The sequence below is a fragment of the Myxocyprinus asiaticus genome, chromosome 34 (assembly GCF_019703515.2).
Source record: "Myxocyprinus asiaticus isolate MX2 ecotype Aquarium Trade chromosome 34, UBuf_Myxa_2, whole genome shotgun sequence".
Taxonomy (NCBI): domain Eukaryota; kingdom Metazoa; phylum Chordata; class Actinopteri; order Cypriniformes; family Catostomidae; genus Myxocyprinus; species Myxocyprinus asiaticus.
Genome location: NC_059377.1, coordinates 2,148,823 through 2,162,737, shown reverse-complemented (window position 1 = coordinate 2,162,737; position 13,915 = coordinate 2,148,823). Strand labels below are relative to the sequence as shown.

General features: G+C 41.9%; 1 protein-coding gene across 1 annotated transcript in view; it reads left to right on the top strand.

Annotated features, from left to right (window-relative positions):
* The window catches only part of LOC127425144 (retinoic acid receptor beta-like), a 220,115-nt gene that overhangs the window by 143,067 nt on the left and 63,133 nt on the right, over positions 1-13,915 (top strand). The window lies entirely within an intron of this gene.

Genomic DNA, 13,915 nt, shown 5'->3' with positions numbered 1-13,915 from the left:
GCTCTTCGAGCTGAGAGCGCGGATCTCTTTCCAACAAGAGACGAGGGACTGCTGCATTATCTGCCTTATGGAAACTTGGATGTCTGTGGAGATTCTAGATTCAGCCATCGAACCCGCGGGGTTCTCCGTGCACCGAGCGGACAGAGCGAAAGACCTCTCAGGTAAAAGCAGAGGTGGTGGTGTATGTTTTATGATCAACAAATCCTGGTGTGATCAGAGGAACGTACATTCTATCAAGTCTTTCTGCTCTCCTGATCTGGAATTTCTCATGCTTCTGTGTCGACCATTCTGGCTACCGAGGGAATTCACAGCGGTCATCATCACAGCTGTGTACATCCCGCCACAAGCCGACACAGACCGGGCACTCAAGGAACTGTATGGGAGTATAAGCAAGCAGGAAACCGCGTACCCTGAGGCTGCGTTCATTGTGACCGGGGACTTTAACAAAGCCAACTTCAAGTCAATAGCACTGAAATACTACCAACACATCAGTTTCAACAGACGAGGGGACTAGGTTTTGGACCATTGCTACTCTCCCTTCCGGGATGGCTACAGATCCCTCCCCCGCCACCATTTGGCAGATCGGACCACTCTTCCATTCTGCTTCTGCCCGCTTACAGGCAGAAACTGAAACAGGAAGCACCTACCCTCAGAACGATCCAGTGCTGGTCGGACCAGTCAGACTCTACACTACAAGACTGTTTTGATCACGCAGACTGGGAGATGTTCCAGTCCGCCTCTGATGACGACATCGAGCTTTATGCTGATAGCGTAACGTGTTTCATCAGAAAGTGCGTAGAGGATGTTGTTCCAACCAAAACAATATGGATCCAACCCAACCAGAAACCAGAGTGTGCGTGAACCAACTAGCTGGTGTTTTTATGGACATTTTCAACCTTTCCCTCTCCTTGTCTGTGGTCCCCACATGCTTCAAAACGTCCACCATTGTGCCTGTACCAAAGCAATCCAAAATAACTTGCTTAAATGACTGGTGTCCTGTTGCTCTGACCCCCATCATCAGCAAATGCTTTGAGAGACTAATCAGAGATTACATCTGCTCTGTGCTGCCTCCCTTACTGGACCCATTGCAGTTTGCTTACCGCAACAACCGCTCCACTGATGATGCCATTACATCTAAACTACACACTGCTCTCTCCCACCTGGAAAAAAGGAACACTTATGTAAGAATGCTGTTTGTAGACTACAGCTCAGCATTCAACACCATAGTGCCCTCCATGCTTGATGTGAAACTCCGGGCTCTGGACTTAAACAGCTCGCTGTGCAGCTGGATCCTGGACTTCCTGTCAAGCAGATGCCAGGTGGTTAGAATGGGCAGTAACATCTCCTCATCACTGACCCTCAACACTGGAGCCCCACAGGGCTGTGTTCTCAGCCCACTCCTGTATTCCCTGTACACACATGACTGTGTGGCAACACACAGCTCCAATGCCATCAAGTTTGCTGATGATATGACGGTGGAAGGTCTGATCACTGACAATGATGAAACTACAGAGAGGAGGTGCACACTCTGACATGCTGGTGTCAGGAGCACAACCTCTCCCTCAACGTCAGCAAGACAAAGGAGCTTGTGGTGGACTTCAGGAGAAGAGAAAAAGAACACAGCCCCATCACCATCAATGGAGAACCAGTGGAGAGAGTCAGCAGCTTCAAGTTCCTCGGTGTCCACATCACTGAGGAACTCACATGGTCTGTCCACACTGAGGCCGTTGTGAAGAAGGCTCTTCAGTGCCTCTTCTTCCTGAGACGGCTGAGGAAGTTTGGAATGAACTGCCACATCCTCACACAGTTCTACACCAGCACTGTAGAGAGCATCCTGACTGGCTGCATCTCCGCCTGGTATGGCAATAACATCGCCCACAACTGCAAAGCCCTGCAAAGGGTGGTGCGAACTGCCAGACACATCATCAGAGGTGAGCTTCCCTCCCTCCAGGACATATATACCAGGCGGTGTGTGAAAAAAGCTCGGAGGATCATCAGAGACTCCAGCCACCTGAGCCATGGGCTGCTCTCACTGCTACCATCAGGCAGGCGGTATCGCAGCATCAGGACCCGCACCAGCCGACGTCATGACAGCTTCTTCCCTCAAGCAATCAGACTTTTGAACTCTTGATCTCTCACGATCAATATACATCAGCACTGCACTTTATTAATCTTATTATCTCACACTGGACTGTCATAAATTATATTCTCTCTTAACAACACACTGGCAACTGACTATCAACCGACAGCCTGGATGTCCATACAGTACAATACAAACTAATGTACATTTTATATATACTATATATAATTTTTTTTATTGTATAATGTGTATTCTATATTGTGTGTATCGTATACTGTACATTGTATGTTATTATTTGTATATTGTGTTGTGTGTAATTATGTGTATATTAGATTTTAAATTGTGTTGTGTAAATCTGAAGTTTATTGTAAATTGGTATATGTCTCATCACTGTCATGACTGCTGTGTTGCTCGGAACTGCACTCAAGAATTTCACACACTATTGCACTTGTGTATATGGTTGTGTGACAATAAAAGTTATTTTAGTTGATTTGATTTTGATTTGAGGAGGACGTAAGGGAGGGGGAAGTCTCAGCTTCCCCAGCCCTTAGAGGATTCCATGCTGGGGATTTCCCTCTGGAGCAGATGCGAGATGAGACTCTTAGGCACGCCTTTGATCAAGTGAAAGTTGATGGTCAACACCTCTAGCCAGACACTGCACTCGCATATCCATACTTTTCAGTTATTATTAAGGATTGGTTGTATCGAGTGATGCAGGCTGCTCAGACAAAGGAGGATACATCCCAATTGTTAGTTCTGAAGAGCCGTAGGGAAATGTTATTCCAGACGGCTCATTATAATCCGATGGCGGGTCACTTAGGGCAGGAAAAAACACTAGACCGTCTGATTGCCCGTTTCTATTGGCCGGGAATTCACAGGGAGGTTCGCAGGTGGTGTGCAGCATGCCGTGAATGTCAGTTGGTGAATCCCACGGCATCCCCAAAAGCACCATTGTGCCCCCTTCCATTGATCGAGGTCCTCTTCGAAAGAACTGGCATGGACCTCATTGGGCCATTAGAGCGGGTGGCATGCGGGTATCGTTTTGTGTTGTTTCTGGTGGACTACGCAACGCAATATCCGGATATCACTCTTTAGAATTACCTCCCAAGTGGAGATTCCAAAAGAAATCCTCACTAATCAGGGCACGACGTTTATTTCACATACACTATGTGAACTGTATGAATTATTGGGGATTAAATTGATTCAGACCAGTGTTTACAACCCCCAAATGGACGCTTGGTCGAACTATTTAATCAGACACTAAAGAATATGATTCGTAAGTTTGTGCACAAAGACACTCAAAATAGGAACAAGTGGCTCGTGCCCCTATTATTTGCAGTACGAGAGGTCCTGCAAGCCTCCACGGGGTTCTCCCCATTTGAATTATTATATGGGCGTCGACAGTGTGCCGTGCTCGACGTCCTACAGGAAAACTGTGAGGAGGGACCTTCAAACAGCAAAAACGAAATTCAAAACATTTTTGACCTGAGAGCAAAACTCCACACACTGTGCCAATTAACACAAGAGAATTTGCTCCAGGCTCAAGAACGTCAAAGCCGGCTGTATAATAGGAGTACTCGGAGATAAAGTCCTTGTATTACTCCCCACATCGAGCTCTAAATTACTCGCCAAGTGGCAATGGCCATTTGAGGTCACACAGCAAGTCGGAGAAATCATTTATGAGGTTAAACGAACAGATAGAGGCAGAGCACGTCAGATTTACCACTTCAATTTTATAAAACTGTGGAAAGAGGTGGTTCCCATGACTTTGACGATGGTGGTTCCGGAGAGGGAGGAGCTCGGACCGGAGGTTAACTTAAAAGCCACCGATCGAGTCACCACTTGTGGAGACCACCTCTCACCGTAACAAGTCACGGAGGTTGCCAGGTTGCAAAGAGAATTCTCTGATGTGTTCTCACCTCTTCCCGGTTGTACGAATCTCATAGAGCACCATATCAAAATGACCCCTGGTGTACTGGTATGCAGTTGTTCCTACTGACTACCCGAACACAAAAAAAGTGGTTCGGGAAGAATTAAAGGCCATGCTAGATATACGGATAATAGAAGAATCCCACAGAGACAGGGACAGCCTGGTGGTGTGGGTTCCGAAGAGCGATGGCTTGGTCCGGTTCTGTGTGGATTATAGAAAAGTTAATGCAGTGTCTAAATTTGATGCATACCCAATGCCTCGGATTGATGAACTGCTCGATCGGTTAGGCGTGGCTCACTTTTATTCGACACTGGATTTAATGAAGGGATATTGGCAGATCCCCTTAACTCCCATGTCTGTGAAAAGACTGCATTTTTCACACCGTTCAGATTACACCAATTCATGACGCTTCCATTCGGTTTGTACGGGGCCCCGGCTAAGTTTCAGCGGCTCATGGACAGAATCCTCTGACCACAGGCTGCTTACACCGCTGTCTATCTGGATGATATCATTATTTACAGTAATGATTGACAGTGGTACCTGCAGCATCTGAGGGCTGTCCTGAGGTCATTGAGACAAGCGGGACTCAATGCAAACCCAAAGAAGTGCGCAGTTGGGCAGGTGGAAATATGGTATTTGGCTTCCACTTGGGTCAAGGGCAGGTGCGGCCCCAAATTGATAAAACCGCAGCGATTGCAGCCTGCCCGAGACCTAAGACCAAAAAGGAGGTGAGACAGTTCCTGGGGCTGGCTGACTTGTGCCTAATTATTTGACCGTCACCAGCCCGCTGACTGATCTGACTAAAAAGGGGGCACCAGATCCGGTCCAGTGGATGGAGCCATGTCAGCAGGCGTTCACGCAGGTGAAAGCTGCACTTTGCGGCAGGCCATTACTGCACTCTCCTGACCTCTCTCTCCCTTTTTTATTGCAGACGGATGCATCGGACAGGGGGTTGGGAGCGGTACTGTCCCAGATGGTGGAGGGGGAGGAGCGCCCCGTGCTGTACATTAGTCGCAAACTCTCACTGAGGGAGACTAGGTACAGCATGATAGAGAAGGAGTGTTTGGCCATCAAGTGGGCAGTCCTCACCCTCCTATACTATCTGTTGGGGCATGCTTTTATCCTCTGTTCGGACCACGCCCGCTCCAGTGACTCCATCGCACGAAGGATACCCTTTGGTATCTAGCTCCCCAGCCGTTTAATTTCGAGGTGGTCCACAGGTCGGGGGCGCAGGAACATAAATCGCCCGGGGGGGGGCGATTTCCTCTCCAGAAATTGGTGGGGGGGGTAAGTAACAGGCCGGATGGCCTGAGTCAGGCGATGGGGGTATGTGGTGATGTGGGCATGGGCGTGGCAGAGCGACGTCTGTGGAGAGCGAGGCAGAGAGGAAGAACGGTAAGGATTGACACCTGTGGGAAATTATCTCTAACAGCTGTTTGTGTGTGTGCTTGTGTTTACGTGTTGCTGAAAAGCAGAACCATCTGTGTATATACTGAAAAGTATAGGAAATAAAAGACTTGTGTTGATTGTTAACCTGGCCCCCGCTTCCTCCTTCACAAGAGAGCTAAAAAACTTATCACAGATCCATAACAAATAAATTAAACATTAAATCATGACCGTCACTAGAGGGCAAAATGCGACTAATTTTGAAATATAAGCTGGTCGTGATGTCAGAGCATTTACGTGCCCTGGTGTGCAGCCTATCAGTGCAGCACAATGACTGTCGTATCCAGAGGTTGGAGACAGTGAATTGCCTGTCAGTCATTGAGGCACTATGGCAGTTGAGGCACACCAAAATGGCTGCTTGAACTCTGGTGACTTCACCTCCTGCTGGCATTTTACCGTTGCATCAGTGATCCAGTTCTATAAATATATCAGTGGTGGTTCCTCTGACTCCTTCAGTGCCACCAAATCAATCCATCGTGGATTTCTATTTTTTTGCAAGATTTTTTTTAAAAACCTGCTTTTTCAATCATGTCCCAGGACTTTTGTCTGATTCGCACAAAATGTTGTATATATGTTCTAGAGATGCTTCTGACAAAAAGTTATCAAAAGCATTTTGATTCAAGTCGCTCGGAAGATATAAGCCAATATCTTTTTCGGTGTGGCCCATAATGACTAATTGGCCTGTATCTTATCAATATTCAAGCTTAACAAATCTTAGTACACATGGATAGCAAAACATTCTAAGCTCACATGGCAAATTTCATAGATTTCCAATGCTTGGGGCCACTTTAACTTAAGAAAATCCTATTTTTGCAACTGTGATCAAAGAAGTTCAAATTTGACAGCATAACTGTGTCCACAGGATCTATTCTTTTAAATATTTTGGTCATGTTCTCTTAACATGAGCTTGGACCCTGATAATTGTAACTTGCAACTATATTTTGCCACAAGTGGTCTGTTTCCTCCCCCTTATGCTGTCTCTGGTCATATTTCAAGGTCTTGCTTAAGTTAGCAAGACCTTGCTTAATTAAATAACGGTAAAATTTGAAATGGTATTAAAAATAAAAATGAACTGAAAAAAAAAAAGATACCTTGCATGGACTACAGCACCGTTAAACCCCATGTTTCAGAAATATTGTTAATGCACTGGTTGATGTACTGGTATCTGTTCACCACGGTGCTAGACATGCACAGATGGTCAGCCGTACTGCTATTGACGTGTCCCGGTAACAGCTAAAGTTTATTTTTAACAAGATCCCCGATCATTTCAGTGTGATCTGAACAGTATGGCCTGCTCATTTCAGTGCTGATTATTTAATGATTCTGTCACAATGTAATGCAGCATTGTAAAGAGGCTGTTATTGAAGGTTGTTGCAGTTTAAAGTATTTTGCAATGTGACTGCAAACCTACAGCTCATGTGTAAGTGCAGCAAAGATGTTATTTATTTAACATGTAAAGAGGGTGTTTACATAAATGTCTTAAATCTTTCACCACAGCAAAAAATAATTGCCTGTTTAGTTGTAACGGTCAGAGAAAGGGTGAAAAATAGTCATGAAAAAACAAATTATGACTGTTTTACTAATTATAAGAAGTATGCAAATAGAGCAACTGTCGTCATCTGTAGCTCCAGGGGTCCAATGATAACCACCATTCCATGCACAAGACCCTTTTGATAAGGAGAAAATGATTTTATTGTGGTCAATGTACATGTTTGTTTATCAGGTCATGTGAATAGATCAGAGATTACAGATCTGGTCTTTGACTGTATTCTTTCAAAGTATCACATGCTGTCTGAAGAGCTATGACATCATCATGTTTGGTGTCTCAAGCAATCCGAGATCAGATTATGGAAGTTGTTTTTATGTGGCAATTGAATTAATTCAGTCATATAATTGTTTACTGTGAGACGGCACCTAATGACCTAGTGATTGAGCTGTAGTGTGAAATGTTCAGGGATTTTCATATGTTAAATCGGTAACTGTTACTCAATCGCCATGCACATATAGGTCAAATGGCTTACATGTGTGCACTAAAATAACTAAAGCATATCACTGTGATAGTTTCACATAATCACTAAACAGAGCATCACTTTAATTACATGTGTGATTATATGAGTCTCGCATTCTCAGTGTCTGATTGTTGTGAAAGGCCGATGTTGATCAGAACGGACGATCTGATGTCACAGGTCTTGGGTGGGGGGTGTGAGGTCATAAGGAAGGACCCTACACAGTTGGAGGTCTCTACATTATGTATAAGGGAAACCACAGTAGGTTCTGGAAAATCCAGTCCTGTCAAACAAACAAAACAGGTGTCCCCCCATTTAATGAGAGCAAGCATCCAAAAGCAGAGGGCTAACATTGAATGCGTATACATGCACTTTAAAAGTTCGATTTTAGTCAGACTAAAACAGTAATTCGTCTTTTTAAAATGTCATGTAAACGCTTTAGTCCGACTGAAATAGTACCAGTCTGCAGTTTGCAAAAATCGAACTTACAAACCTAGATAATACAATTGTAGCTCGGCTTCATCTAGCATGTATATATGCAGGGTTGGGCAGAATACTTAAAGAAAGTATTCTGTGCTGAAAACTAAATACTTTCTATTAAACGTATTCAGTAATGCATCACATAAAAAAGTAACATTCAGAATACAAGAATACTTTTAGTAAGTGAGTCTAAACAGCCAGCTAGCTATTTCTCAGCCAATTTCATGAACGTAGCACTACACTACTAGTTGCTGATGTTTTTCTTTATGGAAGGCAGATGGTAAACAGAAGGCAGTTTGCAGTCAACTACAATATCTTGTCCACTTTCCAACAAGAAAAATGCTGCCTGTACCTCCAATACCCAAAAGCCCCAAGCTGTGACATTGTAATGTAGCTACCAAGCAGCATTGTTTGTGAATGTTCAAAATGGCATTTTAACGTTTTCAACCATTTTTATTTTATTTTATAATCTTATTCTTAACCTATTATTTGATTGGACTGATAAAGATTAACCCATTTTGACTCCCAATTATGTATGATTTGTTAAATAATTGTATTTACACATCAATTACAATAGCAGGAAACAATGTGCTCGAATGTGATATTTGTTTAAAAATGTGGCTGTATTCATTCTGTTGCACAGCTGACAGCACGCTGATGAAGACATCAACATTCCGGTGAGGTTGCCAGATATTCAATCATTTTATATGACTAAGACATTGTATTTTCATTATCTAGTGTCTACCGAGTTTCAGTAACGTTCATATGTCATTGTAATGTGTGGTCATCATCACTCACTTTTATTCATAATTCATCCAGCCCCTTTTCTTGTGAACGAGATTGACGATCTGAACGAACAACATACAGCTCCTCCTCTCGTTAAGCTGAACAGCAGATCCTCTTTCATGGTGACTGATTCATTCATCTCCTTCATGAACAAGTGCACCGGTACATTCAGTTCGTTCGTGAAAGAGATGACCAACTGGTTCAGTGAGGGGTGCATTCGTTCAGAGGCTTAAACCAATCACAAATTCCTTCACAGCTGGTAAGCAAATTCTGTTGGCTTGCACTTAAGTCAGTTTTTAAAAGCAACACAAGTGGAATTTGTTATATTATGTCAAATGCTGGGCTTAACTTTTACCGAGACATAGAAAAAGTTCAAGAAAATCCTAAAAATATTATGCTACAGTATACACCAAAGCACAACATTTCCTTTTGTAATACTTTGTCCTTTTAACTGCATTCCCTTTAGTCATTTATACACTTTCATAAATTGGGGATTATATTTTGTGCATACCTATAAACTTGTCTTAGTGTATTTCACCACTTTCTCTCCTAGTTGAACGCAATTTACTCACATGCCGAACTGAACGAATGACATGCCTCCTCTTGTTCAGTTGTTCAGCAGATCTTCGTTCACGAATGAGATAGCCGAGTCATTCATTTCGTTCATGAACGAGTTTACCAGTACATTCAGTTTGTTCATGAACGAGATGTCTCATTTCGTTCAGACTCAAATGACCGACTTGACTGGTTCAGTAAAGGGGCATTATTTGTTCAGCGGGTGAAACCAATGATATGCTGCCTAACAGCCTGCACTTGAATACTATGGGCTCACGCTATAGTCATATACAGGCACGAAAAGCAGTAGAGCTCATTGGCTTCTGACAGGGAGAGACATCATTGAACGATAAATACGAGTCAGTGTATGGAGGTGAACGAGAAATATTTCGTTCACTTAAAAGTTTCGTTCAAAAAGACCGATTCATTCACGAACGAAACATCACTAGAATGAACCAGCTCCATAACAACAAAAACTATATTTCAGGGTGTTTACACACAGGAGGGCCAAACTTGCTTTGAATTTTATCAGGATTGTTTGTGGAGGTCTGATTCAGGATTGGAGTTGTTGAGAAATATCTCAGCCTTGTTTAGAGGTATTGTCTGAGATGTCCCTCCTGCAGAGAGTTGCTTCAAGGATGAGCTCCTTCAAGGCTTAATGAAACAGGATGGTCCCCAGACGGCCCTCCACAACACCAGGTGTTCCCTCTTTAATGATCTCGTACAGCAATGCGAACTTCATCAGCCTCTCCTGTATTAATAATGCTGGTGATGGCGGGGCTCCAGCGTGCGGGTGAATAATAGACTGTGCTTCATCGACCTTGACACATGCCCACAGATGCTGTTACTTTAGAGCAATGAGATGGAAGCCACTCTTGTTTTTATGTTCCTATATTGTGGAACATTTGCATGGTACAAATATTTTGTTTAAAGTCTATGTCTATGGCATAAACTATGATACTGGAAGCGCAGTTATTTGTTTAATTGGTCACTCTCAGTGTCACTACATCGACACAACGTTGAGTGAGTGACAGACAGGGAATGTCTTGGTTACTGATGTAACCTCTGTTCCCTGATGGATGGAACGAAACGTTGTGTCCCTCCTGCCATGGCGCTGAACCGGCAGCTGACATGGCCGGGACTCTCTATCGGCTCCTCAGCATAAATCTGAATGAGTGGTACACGCCATCTCCTTTTATACCCATATGTCTGGGGGCAGAGAGTGGCATGAAAATTCCACTCACCAATTCTCATTGGCCTTTCCTATTTTAAGCAAAGGTGATTGGGACTCTCAAGATCGAACCCCTAGTGTCACTACATCAACACAACGTCTCGTTCCCTCCATCCATGCCATTTGTTGTTCCATTTTATTTATTTATTTTTTTTCTCCAATCCTGTTCCATACAATTATATATTTTGGGGTGGAATGTTACTTTAAAAAAAAAAAAAAAAAAAAAATGCCTTTATCTAGAAAATATAATTGAAGCACACCACAATTATTTTATTTTTTTACCACAATAGAGTTAAACTATTGAGCTTGACAAGATCAATTTAAGTGTAAACATACTAAAATACTGCTAGATAAAGACTTTACAAATTTACCTCCAAAAAATGTATCATTATTAAGGTGGAAATATCACAACATAACAGGGTTGAACAGAAAGTCTAGAGACAAAGACAAATGATACTTTTCTTCAGATAAACAGAATAAAGAATTTAGGGAAAAAACTCTGTTTTTTATAAAACAAATATTTTACCTTGCACACTAAATAGAATACATTTTATCAAATAATTTGGCTAAAGCCCTGTTCAGATGGGATTCGTTTAATATAGGGATGTGGGGTAATGTAATAATTACGAGAGCTTCTCTGTGATTTTAATCCAGTGCGAATCGGTCATGTCAGTAATTTTACTCGACCAGCACCGGTAGCCTGCTCTCTCATCTCACATCTGGGTTTACAAGTGCACAAGTGAGTTTTGCTACAGGATTATCGCAAAAGTCAAGGTGGGAAGATTTAAAGTTGCAGTGCCAGATTTGAGAGGTTGTTAGTGCCGATTTGTGGTTGTACTGCGAAAATGAATTAAAGTACAAAAGTTAATGTGTAATACAAATTTGTGTCTGTAGTTGTATTTATGTGAATGTTATTTTACACACTAATTCTCTGCAATTGTGAATTCAAAACACAAGCTTTTAATTATTGTCTGTGAGTGCAGATTGCAACATTCAACTTCAAATTTTGTTTTGAAGATTTCAAAAAAAGTTTTCACATCAGTGTTGTGAGTGTAAATTTCAACTTACAAGTACAAATATTTATTGTACAAGTTCTCAAATACAAATATGCAAGCTCTCAAGTTTTGCAACTGATTTACCTTCATACAAACTGCCAACACTAACAGAATTGCTTACTTGTGAAATTATTGTCAAATAAAGAGATCTATCAGTGGTCCTGACTGAAATCAGTAGTAAGTCATGGAGACACACATAACACACAAATGAATCCATTTCCTAAGAATGACCCTATAAAGAATGGGCGATATTTTAGTACAAGACTCTGAATTGTGGTCTTCTGTTGGAATACGTGAAGCAGAAGTGATGGTGATCATTGTATGGTCCATCTACTCTCTTCAAAGGATGTGCTGTTCTCAACAGAGCTGTTAACACTGTCACTGGGCTGCAATGGTATTTAGAAGCTTTAGCTCTTTTGTGCACCAACACTGTTAATATCCTGCTAGAGTTCACCAACATTTACTTGCCCATTTCCAATGTCCCTGCATTTAGCGTGACATTGAATTTGCATAGAGCGTTTGCATATAGAGGCATTAGTGTTTGTTATGCCTCAGCTAGATCAAGGCTGTCTCATATCACGCCTGTAAGATAATGTGACGTGACCAAATGCTGCACTTTCATTGATAGTGATACTTTCTCAAATGCTTATTTGGATGAGCAGATAAGGCCACTGAAGTCTTTGGATTCTAGCGTACTCTTAACCCCCAAAACCATTTCAGTTTGAATCCTCACACGTTTTCTTTTATATTTAACAGCTGACAATGCAAAACAGAGGACAATATGTTATAGTATTTCAGAGGTTGACAACAATTACTAAAGACACATTTTTTGTCTTATATCTCAGAAATGATCTGGAATGGTTTGAGGAACATGATGAAGAGTTTAAGGTGTTGCCCTGGCCTCCAAATTCCCCACATCTCAATCCAATTGAGCATCTGTGGGATGTGCTGGAAGTCCAACCCTTGGCAGCTCCACCTCATAACTTACAGGACTTGAAGGATCTGCTGCTAATGTCTTGGTGTCAGATACCACTCTAAAATACCTTTAGAGGTATTGTAGAGTCCATGCCTTGGCGAGTTGGTGCTGTTTTGGCAGCATGCGGAGGACAAAGAGCATATTAGGCAGGTGGTCATAATGTTTTGGCTCATCAGTGTATATTCGTATATATTCATTATTTTATGCTGCCAACTTAGATGGAATTTTAAGGTGTGCAGATTTATTAGCGAGCTGATGCAAATTTACCTACATCTGTACGATTGTTTAATTAGTCTTCAAAAGGAATCAAATCCACTCAAATACTCTTAAGTCCCCATTCACTCATCAGCCATCTGCAGCGAAAGCCATTCACGCATCTACCCAAAGTAAGATATGCCTCACTTATATCATTATTTTGCCTGTATTTTGCCCATTAACACCCTTTTATACACCCATTTTTGCAGTAGTATCAGTATCATCATACATTACAATAACAGAGTGTATTCTGCTCATATTATGGTAAATTATCTACATGAATTCAGAATTTAAACAAGACAAATTAAACATCATCTACTGCATATAAATAATCATCGAGTGGTTAAAACAGCTTCTTTTACTGAGTTTTACATGTAGTCTTGAGCGTCCACATATTTAAATGTACTTCTAAACGCCTCCCACAGCGGGTGTCTAAATGTTCGCAAACAATATATACTGTTTTTTTGGCTGTTTCAAACTTCTTTTTACCCCTGAACAAAGAACAAAAAACTTATCTAATTAAGTATATCTGGGCCTTCAGAGACAGAAGCTCTGATCCCATGGAAACCAGAAAGTAATCATGTTCACATAAACAATTGTGAGCGTGTTTCGGAGCTTGCATTTTCCCTCTGAGATTACATTTTTACTCCACTGACTGTTAGGTTTAGGGTTGGAGTTTGGGTTAAAATATGCATTCCTCTTCATTGTATTACTCTTCTATCAAGGGGAGTCTGCAAGGTTAGCATTGCAATGCATAACGCGGCAGTCCCATAGACATTCTATGTGCTGTACACTAGTGAGGAGACAAGAGGCCATTTTTTTAATGGATGTCAACGGAGGGGGTACTTCAGTGTGCTGAATACACTCCTTTTGTGAGGAAACAGTTCATCACTTAATGAATTGACCGCATGTCCGCTAATCTTCAACATGTTTTACACTAAACAATCCTTTGAAATTAACTATGTGTGGAGTTTTCTACGACACAATTGCTGTTTTATAAGAGAAAACACAGACAATTTTGCGACAGGCAGGTTTCAGTTTACGGCTCTCCCCATTCATTTTATTGTATCCGCAAATGGTGACTTGTTGTAAAATGTTAGTTGACCATGGAGTTT